This window comes from Tripterygium wilfordii, chromosome 14 (genome assembly GCF_013401445.1).
Source record: "Tripterygium wilfordii isolate XIE 37 chromosome 14, ASM1340144v1, whole genome shotgun sequence".
NCBI classification, from domain to species: domain Eukaryota; kingdom Viridiplantae; phylum Streptophyta; class Magnoliopsida; order Celastrales; family Celastraceae; genus Tripterygium; species Tripterygium wilfordii.
The window spans coordinates 9,795,966-9,807,738 of NC_052245.1; the positions used below are offsets into that span (position 1 = coordinate 9,795,966).

Genomic DNA, 11,773 nt, shown 5'->3' on the forward strand with positions numbered 1-11,773 from the left:
CCATTGCAGCATATTATGATTATGAAATATGGCAAATGGATGTCAAGACAGCTTTCCTAAATGGAAGTCTGGACGAAAGCATCTATATGATGCAACCAGATGGATTTGTAGCGAGAAACCAAGAGCACCTGTTATGCAAGCTTAAGAGATCCATTTATGGACTCAAGCATGCATCTAGGTCTTGGAATATAAGATTCGACCAGGCCATAAAATCCTATGGATTTGAGCAATGTCCTGATGAACCTTGTGTCTATCGAATGAGCAATGGAAGTGTGGTGGTATTCTTAGTACTTTATGTAGATGATATATTACTCATCGGAAATGATGTAGCCATATTATCTACTGTTAAAGTATGGTTGATAGTCAATTCGAAATGAAAGATTTGGGAGAAGCTGACCACATTCTTGGGATCAAACTACTAAGAAATCGGAAACAAAGAATGTTAGGCCTATCTCAGGGAGTCTACATTGACACCATCTTGGCAAGATTCGGCATGAAAGATTCCAAGAAAGGATTTATTCCTTACAGATATAGAGTCACTTTATCTCGAGATCAATGTCCTAAGGATGTTGATTAGATAAAGAAAATGAGCCAAGTACCATATGCTTCGGTAGTGGGAAGCCTCATGTATGCCATGATATGTACTAGACCGGACTTATGTTATATGGTTGGTCTAGTTAGCAGATATCAATCTAATCCAGGTATGAAACATTGGATTGCTGTAAAGCACATACTCAAGTACCTAAGGAGAACGAGAGATTATGTGCTGGTTTACAAGTCTAATGAGCTTATACCTACTGGGTATACAGATTTAGATTTTCAATCAGACAAAGATTCTAGGAAATCAACTCCAGGGTATGTTTTCACATTGGGAGGTGGAGCCATTAGTTGGAGAAGTGTCAAGCAATCTTGTATTGCTGACTCCACTATGGAAGCTAAATATGTAGCAGCCTCTAAGGCAGCTAAAGAATCAGTGTGGCTCCGAAACTTTCTTATAGACTTGAATGTGGTGCCTACAGCTCTGTCGCCTATTACACTTTACTGTGATAATAGTGGAGCAGTTGCAAATTCAAAGGAACCAAGGGCTCATTCAAAAGGAAAACATATTGAACGCAAGTATCACTTGATACGAGAAATCGTACGGAGAGGTGACGTCGTAGTGACGAAGATAGGATCAAAGGATAACCTGGCGAATCCATTCACCAAGTGCTTACCAACAAAACCATTTGAGGGACACTTGGAGGGCCTAGCAATAAGATGTGTATCGTCATGGCCTTGAGCAGAAGTGGGAGATTGATAGGAATAGTATGTTAAAGGCCATTATTTTATGTAATATTCAAACTCGATTTATTATTTGAATAAAATATATTTAGCATTTAAAATGAGAAAATACATATTGGCATCAGTGTCTTTTATTCTATATGGTATATGAATTGGTGTGTAGAGTCTAAACGTACACACTGAAGATCAGTTCATAAGTTTCTATCGAATATAAATAAGCGATCACAGCTAAGACAGAATTGGACAAACCGTCGGCTTGGCTGTGGTATACTATTTTAGTATACCTATCTTGGTTACGGAGAGAGGCAAAGCTTGAACTTACTATACCAGTACACTTGGAGTGGATTGATGAGGACTACGTGTGAGTCAATTTTCCCAGTCTGATTATACGAAAAATTGTACACTCACACAGATGTTATAGAATTGTTCATTTTCTTAATTTATTAAAGATTATTAGTACATGTGCATTTACTGTACGAGACTTTGATTTACTAAAGGGTGAGGTCTTTTTGTACAGGCCAACAAACACCAAGTGAGTTGGGTCACCGCATTAAATGTACGATGAAAAATAATCTGTTAATAAAATTCACGTCCATTTATGGCTTGATGATACCCTCTTGAGAATGCTTATAGGATTTGAGATTGTGTCAAAACCCTGCAGGTGGATTTTAATTAATCCGACACATTCAAATAAGTTAAGCGGTAAGCTCAAGAAAATATTTAAAGATGTCAATTAAATATTATATGTCAGTGGCATATTTAATTGACAGGTATCTGTAACTTAATGCGAGGAATTTTATGAACAAGTATAACGAAAGGCTCATATTTAATTTGAGATAAAACGGGGAGTGAAATTATAATATTTTAGTGGAATATATTAGAATTTATGAATTATAATTATGTCTATGGGTTTGGGCTGACAATTAAATTCATAGGAAGCTCATGTTTTATTTTTCCTAGTTGGTCCCCACTGTAGCCCAGAAGCCCAATACTAGAAGATATAGGAAAACCAAAACGAACCAGAATTAGGAGAGGGAGAGGCTTAGGGGCCGGCCCACCTAGGGAGAAAACCCTAGGTGTGACCGACCCTATAAATACACACCTAGTGTGTGTTTTGTTAACACAAGTTTTGAGACACCAGTTGGCCTCTCTACTCTATAATTGTTTCCATTAATTTTGGTTTGTGTTCTTTAGGTTCTTGGAGAAAAGAGACCACCCTCTCAATCCAAGTTTGGGAATTGGTGCATACGGTGGAAGATCCGCAGGTTTGAGCTTAGTATCAAACTCGCTGACTCCATCCTTCATTCCAAATTGTTAGAGATCAAATCGGAGAGATCTCAAAGGTAAATAATCTATGCAATTAATTGATATATGGTTTATGCTATGGTGATTAATATTTGATAAGAAATTTTTGAAACTTGTTTAGTTATCGTTTATGTCTATGAGGTCCTTATACGCTTCCGCAAGTTGCATGTTTTCAACACTGTAATTATATAATACCTCTTATTGGAGAAGAAAAAACTTAAGCTTCTATGTTATATGTTTGACATGGTATCGGAGAAAAAACCCTAATATTTTTCTCTCCTGCCGTGCGCTTACTGCACTAAACCTTTGCTGTGACAGTATTGCAAAAAGTTAGAAAATTTGCACCCAGGTTACATACACTACGACTATTCAGCAAGCCTATCTCAGAAGGAATATTTCCTGAGAGCTTACTGTAGGACAAGTTGAGGTGGTGAGTTTGGAGAGGCTGCTGATGTTAGAAGGGATTGTTCTGGAAAGCGAATTATTTCCTAGCTGAAGAGTAAGGAGATCAGGCAAGGAAGAGAAGTTGAGGCTGTCAAGTGTACCTCTTAAACCATGACTCGAGAGGTTCAAGCTGACGATGCTTCCGGATTTGCTGCAAGTGACTCCTTCCCAATGGCAAGTCCCATTGGCGACGACCCATGAAGGTGGGAGAGATTGGGTGTGTTTGGAGAGGCTGGCTTTCCATTTTAGAAGGGCCTCTGGTTCATTTCTAGCAGAAGTGAAAGAAGTTGTAGATGGGGTGGAAGCCAAGACTTGGAAGGATGAAAGTAGCACAATGGCAAGTAAGAACAAAGCCTGCTGGCATGGAAGCATCGTTGTTGGTGGCTGCAATACTAGTAATTGTTACAAGAAATGTAGAGAGATACTGTTTCTATATATGCATAGATATGTAGAGTCTGTAAGGTAGTTATATATAGTAAAAGGCTTTGGAGACCTTAGTTTTTCTTTGTCTGCATATGGACCATAGGTTGGACTAATTAACTTAAGTTAAAGTAGTAATTCAATAAAACCCAACAATATTTTAAAATGCAAAATTTGTAATTATTGCAACTGCACCACAAAGATATGGTGGAAAATTTATCTACATAAATTTATCTTCTTATGTAGATTGGTTGGACTAACTTAAGTGATGTTGGAAGAAACTTCAAAAATGAAGAATGTGCATTCAGTGCACTTAATTACCACAAAAAAATTTCCACAAAAAATCTCCACGAAGACTTTACTTGGTTGGATAACAAGTCGTGTGGTTGATAAATGCAATTGACTTAGTGCTCTGTCGCCAACAATAGACTAGAATTGATGCGGATACACCGTGCATGATGACAAATCTAAGATCTCCCTCACTCCCATTTGCAATCTAAGATCTCTCCACGCAACCAGATGGGGTTAGGGACTTAGGGTTCGGGGTGGCAAAAGTATGTCGGGTTCTGATGATCGAATTTGTCCGATCCGGATTAAACTAAATTTGGGCATAAGTTATATATCTGAAATGCAGGTCCAAACAACAAACTTTTGTCTGGTTTAAAACCGGGTCCGGGTCCAAACATACTGGTTTACTTGTCCGGACTCTAACTCGAATAAGTTTATTGTCTGGATTACTTGTCGGGATTGAAACCAAAATCCAGGCCCAGCTCGTCCAATTGAAAGTTATTGACTAAGTGGAACTCAAGCATTGCCAGCATCACGTAGAACTGCCTCTCGTCAAGGACGGTAGCGGTGGGTCCCGGGAAAGTTTAGTTGGTATGTCAAAGTCGCCATCTTTGCTTGGTTCACCATAGCTCAACCCAGTTGGCAACTTGGCATTTGTAAATCTTTCATGGAATCTCCGATTTTGGATTTTGGGGTTTCCCTGCTGCCTCAAGGCATAGAAGGGTGTAGGTCTGGACACATTCTTCAGTAACCAACTTCATAATCTGGGAATTGAAGAAAGAGGACCTCTAAATTAATGTTTACATTCCATTGGGCCCCATTATCTAACCTGATAGAGAGGTTTTCTCTGTAACCCTCATTCATATTAGTGAAACTCGTTGGCTTCCCATGAGGACGTAGGCAATTTATCGAACCTCATTAAACTTGTTTCTTCTATGTGATTGTCATTATTCTCTATTTTGTTTCCGCATGATTTGTTACGTTGAATTGAGCTAGTATTATTTACGACACATGAGAACTTATTTAACTCTGACAAACACAACTCATCCTAGTAACATCGACCTCGGGAAGGAAATTCAAAATCTTGAGCATTAGCTCACTAAGCCTGGTGGAAGTACCAAACAAGTATGACCACATAGATGTGTTAACAAGTCCATCCTTGACAATCTTCCAAAATTCAAGTACTTGTTTTTCATACTCATCTGGGTTTTCCTGCTGTAAAAAACTCTATTCATTCAAACACAGATGATACAATATATGCACTGCTCCCTTTTGCTAAAACAACATTCATCATATGCCCTAATTGTTGGAAACTTCAATTCAACATATACAGCCATGCTACTATTAGACTTGTTATGCAAAAGTTGAGGCACAGTGTACCGAGGCGGAATTCGAATGCTGCAAATTTGCTCAATCAAACCCAACGAAACCAGGCTCCAAGAAAACTGAGTGTACAGCAATCAACAATTGCTTGTGATTACTATCATCGCCACTTCCCAACTGCTCCTTCAAAACTTATCCATTTGTTCGGTTTGGCATAACTCAGAGTGCGGAGGAGTTTCAAGACTAATATCCCACATTGAATTGACATAACCCAATCAAGTTGTATATAAGTAAATGATTGCACCTCTCATACAAGGATCTATTTTTTTGGGCTTAAGAACCAATTGCGACGATCCAAAAACAAATGTGTGGGCCCGTAGCCTAGAGGGGATGGCTTGGATTTCCAACATTAGTGGGGAGGGCTAACTCTTCAACCTGAATCTATGATTTTTAAAATAATAACTAAATAACCGTAATAGACCGATAACCAAATCGATTGATCGGTTATCTTTGAACAAAATTTACATATTTATTTAATTGACCGACCAATTACCGACCATTGTTTCGATTCAATTCCTATCAAAAAGTTATAAAAAAATGATCGTAACCGATCATTTATACCCCTATATGGAGAATGGACCTAATTATTTTTTATTGGGGTCTATGATTGTTAAAAAAATAACTAAATAACCGTAATAGACCGATAACCAAATCGATTGATCGGTTATCTTTGAACAAAATTTGCATATTTATTTAATAGACCGACCAATAACCAACCATTGTTTCGATTCAATTCCTATCAAAAAGTTACAAAAAAATGATCGTAACCGATCATTTATACCCTTATATGGAGAATGGACCTAATTATTTTTTATTGGGGGTCTGATTAATTTTCATTGGAGACTTGATTAATTTTTGTCTTAACTAGTACCTAAAGAGTAATATAAAAAAGAATTTTTTTTTTTTCAAAATTTCACTGTGTGCATATAGTATGGATCCGCCTCTGGCTGGTACTAGTTTCTCAAAAAAAAGCATTCACAATTTTTTCAAGAAAAAAAAATATAGTGGCATTAAAAGTCATTACAGTGGAGTCACTGTAGTTTTACTACAATAGACCCCGTGGAACCTTGGGAGGGGGAAGTTGAACCCCTAACCTTTGGCCAGAGGAGTTTGGTCTGTTGGCACTTGGCACCCTCCCCTCCCCTCACAAATGAGGCGTTGAATGAAGATGATTACAAGGTTCCATTCCAAAACGTCAGTCTAAATTGTCGTTTTCTTTTCATGATTGAATTGTGTGAGGTGAGGAATTATTATATCATCACATATATATATGGATGTTCTTGGCAAGGGTAACCGACTCCGGGCATGGCCAGCTCAAAATATTATTTATCTCATATAAGATGGTTGAGATTAGTACTAGCAAGTAGCAACACATGCAACTCTAAAAGAGCCACAATTATGAGTGCAAATTTTCAACATGCAGAATCAATACTCAACATCAAGTAGCCGTCCCATTGTAATGGAGTGAAATTGATTATGCACAGTGCCTCTTTGAGTTGATAACTCCCGAGAAACTTGTTGCATAGAGGGCCGAGATTGCGGATTGGATTGTAAGCATGAGACTGCTATTTTTGCAACAGCCACCACTTCCTTTCCAGCTCGATTCGTAGGAGATGAAGGACGTTAATCCAACAGATTCTTCAATAGCAAATGATGTACTGTTGAAGTCGAAGAAGACGACAACGATGACACAGATGAGATGAGATCCCCCGGATGCTCCCCTACCAGTATTTCCAACACCAAAACCCCGAAACTATAAACATCACATCTTTCGGTCACCTCCATTGTGTAAGCAAGTTCTGCAAAAAAAATCATTTACTTGATGTGCCTAGTGTTAGGAATTGATAGTCATAAATAACAGTGAGTAGCAAAAAGATTAATGGGAAAAAAACGCACATTATTTTCAGGTGGTTTATGTTATAGTTTAAAGGATGCAAACAACAAAATTAAGAGTGTGGAAATTAACAGACACGAGATTTACGTGGTTTGACAATGTGCCTACATCCATGGAGCTACAAAGATTTCACTAATTTAAGAAGGTAAAGTGGAAGAAAAATTAAGATGGAAATTACGTGGAGCGGTGTACCCTAATGTGCCTGCTAATGAAGTCCAATTGGTTGAGTTGGGGTTCAAAATTCTTGCAATGCCAAAGTCAGAGACATGAGCTCCATAATCTTCATCCAACAGAACGTTTTTGCTTGATTTGTCCCTGTGAACTATAGGAGGTGAGCAGTCATGGTGCATATAGGAAATAGCATTGGCTACACCTTTCACAACATTCACTCTCTTAATCCAATCAAATGTCATTGCTTGTTCCTCATCACAAAGTATCCTTTCCAAGCTCCCTCGATCCAAAAACTCGTAAACCAAAAGCGAATGCCGCGAATGTGAGCAGAAACCATAAAACTTGACAACATTCCGATGCTGGATTTCTGTCAAAGCAATAATTTCGCTTGTAAAAGATTTTGAATTTGCAACTTCGCAGTCTGGTAGTTGATGTAGTTTCTTCACAGCCACAATCTGTCTAGTTGGTAATACAACTTTGTACACACTTCCATTCCCTCCCACTCCAATGCAATACTTGGAATCAAATCCTTTAGTTGCTTCAATAATGTTCTCATACACCAACTTTCCATCATAGCTCCATATTGTCAATGGATTCGGATTTGGTCCTTCCCTTTGTTTATTCTCTTTGTTTCGCCCTCTTTTGCCAAGAGCGAAAAAAAGTCACAAAAATTATTAGCAGCAGCAAAAGAACACATACAATGGAGATTGTGGCTATAATCACAACTCCTTTGCCTCTCTTCTTTTCTCGACGGTGGTTGGTTGAAGTAGGACAAGCCTTCAAACCAGTAACAATTCTGCACAAACCTTTGTTATCTCTAACTGCGTCGAAGGGCACTTTTTCGTGGAAAGGTCCAATGTCAGGAACAAGACCCTCTAACTGGTTGTAGGATATATCAATGGAATTCAAGCTTAACAAATCACCAAAACTTGATGGGATGCTACCGGAGAGCTTATTATGTGAGAGATTCAAGGTTTCTACGGTTTTCAATTCTCCCAGGCCAGGAGGAATCTCTCCTATTAGCGTATTGTGACTGAGATCAAGGCTTTAAAGGAAGTGTAATTTGCCAATCTTAGATGGAATTCCTTCCAAGAATCCATTCCAGCTCAAATTCAATTTCAGTAGCTTCTTGCAATCTCTTAGTTCTCCTGGTTTGTTGCCTGAAAGTTGATTACTGCTTAGCTCATGTTCGAATAATGATGTCAACTTTCCCAATTCCTTCAGAATCTCTCCAACAAGATGGTTTGAGGAGAGATCAAGTAAAGAAAGGTTAGTTGCCTTTCCAAGCTCTGTTGGAATTCGACCAGAAATATTATTCCTTGCCATTTTCAAGCTTGTGAGATTGTGACAACGCCTCCATTTCCATGAAACCTCGCCATGCAGATTATTATCACTCAAATCTATGTAGTTTAAGTGAGGATATATGCCAAAACTTTTCGATAGATTTTCGACGAAATGGTTCCTTTCTAGCCTGACTCTAATCAAACTGGTGCAGCTTTTCAAGCTTTTCGGGATAGGATGTTGAAAATGATTCTCATTGACGGCAAGTTTCGTAAGTGATCCACTGTGACATAAGCATTTTGGTAAATGACCAGTGAAGCTATTTCCCAATAATACCAAAAACTGCAACCGAGTAAGATTACTTATCTCCAGTGGAATGGTGCCAGAGAGTTTGTTGTAAGCAAGCCCATCATGAGTTAATTTTCGCAAGTTGCCAATGGACCGAGGAATTGTATCAATAAGATTGTTGATTGACAAATCAAAATCATTGAGTAAATTTAGAGATCCGATTTCATGAGATTTGATTACAGACAAACCATTGGAGCGAAGCGAGAGAGTGGAAAGGTTTGATAACTTTTGTATTGAAGTGGGGAGGGTGCCTGTCAGCGTATTATTTGAAAAGGCTAGTTCTTTTAGAGATGTTAAGAGTCCAATTTCTTCTGGTATGGAGCCAAAGAGTTTATTTGCATAAAGGTAAAGAAGGGATAGATTAGTCAAGTTTCCAATGGAAGTAGGGATAAACCTGTGAGAATGTTTTTATACAAATAAAGCTCAGAAAGATGTCTCAATTTCCCTATTTCTCGAGGTATGTAGCCCGAGAGCTTATTTTCAAAAAGATAAAGACCGGATAAATTATCAAGTTCCCAACAGAAGTAGGAATTGTACCATTTAGATTGTTACTTGACATGTCAAGCTCACGGAGTGATTTAAGATTCCCAATTTCTGGAGGTATGTACCCCGAAAATTCATTTTCATAAAGATATACAATAGATAAATTACTCAAGTTTCCAATGGAAGTAGGGATAAAACCAGCAAGAATGTTTCCAAGCAAAGAAAGTTGAGAAAGATGTCTCAGTTTCCCTATTTCCAGAGGTATGGAGCCAGAGACTTTATTTTCAAAAAAGTTCAGAAATGATAGATTAGTCAAGTTCCCAATAGAAGCAGGAATTGTACCATTTAGAGTGTTACTTGACATGTCAAGCTCACTGAGTGATCTAAGATTCCCAATTTCTAGAGGTATGGAACCTGAAAGTTCATTTTCATAGAGGTAAAGAATTGTCAAGTTCCTTAAGCTCCCTATAGTGGTAGGGATGATGCCTGAGAGGTTGTTTTTAGACAAACTAAACCTAGAGAGACTCCTCAGGCTTCCTATTTCTGGGGGAATAGTGCCAGTTAGAAAATTTGCACCCAAGTCACATACACTAAGACTATTCAATCTATTTTACATCCACTATTTTCACTATCCTATTACAAGGTTTATATTTTACAAGGATATATACATGACAAATATAAAAAAAAGAAAAATAACAATATTGTACATAAAAATCCGAATATTGCCCATGGGGCCCGTCGGTTGCTCAACTTCGGTCCAAATCTTCCAAATATACACTTCGGCCCAAATATTGTCCAACTCGGTCCAAATCCAACATCAAACACAAAGAATTGTCAAAATTGAATACTCACAATGAAATTAAGATTCAAATCAACTCAAGACCACATTATGAGATTTGCACATATAAACACAATTTTCATTTTATATATAAACATATCTTCAAATCAGATCTGATCTGATCGGAATGCTATCCGATATAATACATGCACAGAAATCAGCTCATCCACCAGAATCTTATATCGAACTAGTCACAAACAACAAACCCAGACCCTACTTCATAATCGAACCAGTCACCAGCAAACAAACTCAGACTCTATTTCACAATCAAATCAAATATATAATCACAAACAAGCAAAGGCATAATCCTATCAAAAACGAACCAATGAAACAAACTACAATAAGCAAAACTTCGAACACAAGCATACACTAACTTTAAGCCAAAACAAGCACAAGTTAGTCAAGTTTGGTGCAGAGTATTACGAAGAACTTCAAATAAATGAACCCAGAGATGTAGAGATAAGAATCAGGAAACTAACACTTGAGAAGAAGAACCTAAAAGACATAGAGTGTGAACGAATATTACCTTCTCAAAAAAACAGAATCATTGAGAGCAAAACCTTCTTCTCCTCCCGACTCTCCACTAGTGACCTGCAGCTTCTCTTGCTTTCTAACTTGTGCGGCAACGTTTGCTTTATTTTTTTCCCTTTTGATTTGTGCGGCTCTCCCCTTTTTCTCTACCAAAAGCCTCCCAAAACCCAATTTTTCTCTTCCTTTTATAACCCCAAATGAGAATCAAGAAAAACCCTACCTTTTTTGTCTTTTTCTTACCTTTTAATCCACACCACATATCTCACTTATTCTTCAATTAAATTTGTACTAATTGTATCGGAGCCACATGCTTACATGTGGTATCAGAGCCATAAGTTTAGTGACTCATATGATTTTTCAAAGTTATTATGAGTTGTTGCATTATTTCTACAATGTCTCCCTCTGTCTCCTACTCCAGTAGCATTTCCCCTCTGTTTTATTTGTTTGACCCTAGTTGCGCCTCACTCTCCTTTATTCTTCTCTATCTTTTGTCTCTTTTCTCCTTTGTTTCATACCACCCCCTCTCTAATCTCCTTCCTCTGTCTTTTCTTGTTTGCCTTTCTTTTCTTTGTGTGTTGCCCACTCCATCCTATCCCTCATGAAATCCCTCCCCCACCTTTGTATATTAAGAATTTTTCATGGTTTTTTTAGGTTATGGGGCTTAGGTTATGAGCCAATGATTCATGGGCTTGTGGACTTTTGGACTTTATAGGCTAATTGGGTCTTGGGTAAAATTGCTGGCATTTGAGTAGGACAAAATAGGTTGGGTTAATGGTTGGACTTAAATTTGTTGGGCTTTGGATTTGACTTATTTGAGAATGGAGTTTACTTAAAATTAATTGGATTTTGAACTTCGATTTTGAGTTGTATTTGTAATGAAATTGATTAAGTGCAATTGAAATGAGAAATTAAATCAAATACACCAAATAATGTATATGCATGCATGAAAAATACTCGGTGAAAAATGACCCTGACAAATCTCTATTTTTCCAAATCTCTATTTTCCCGTTTTCTTATCTCGTCTCTCATTTACTCATTTAATTATTCAAAGATTATTCTTCAATTAAATTTTTACTAATTGTATCGGAGCAACATGTTTGCATGTG

At 37.7% G+C, this 11,773-nt stretch overlaps 1 pseudogene; it reads right to left on the reverse strand.

The window, feature by feature from the left end:
* Positions 1–6,484: 6,484 nt before the first annotated feature.
* On the reverse strand, positions 6,485–10,926 carry LOC120014205 (annotated as a pseudogene).
* Positions 10,927–11,773: the final 847 nt, after the last annotated feature.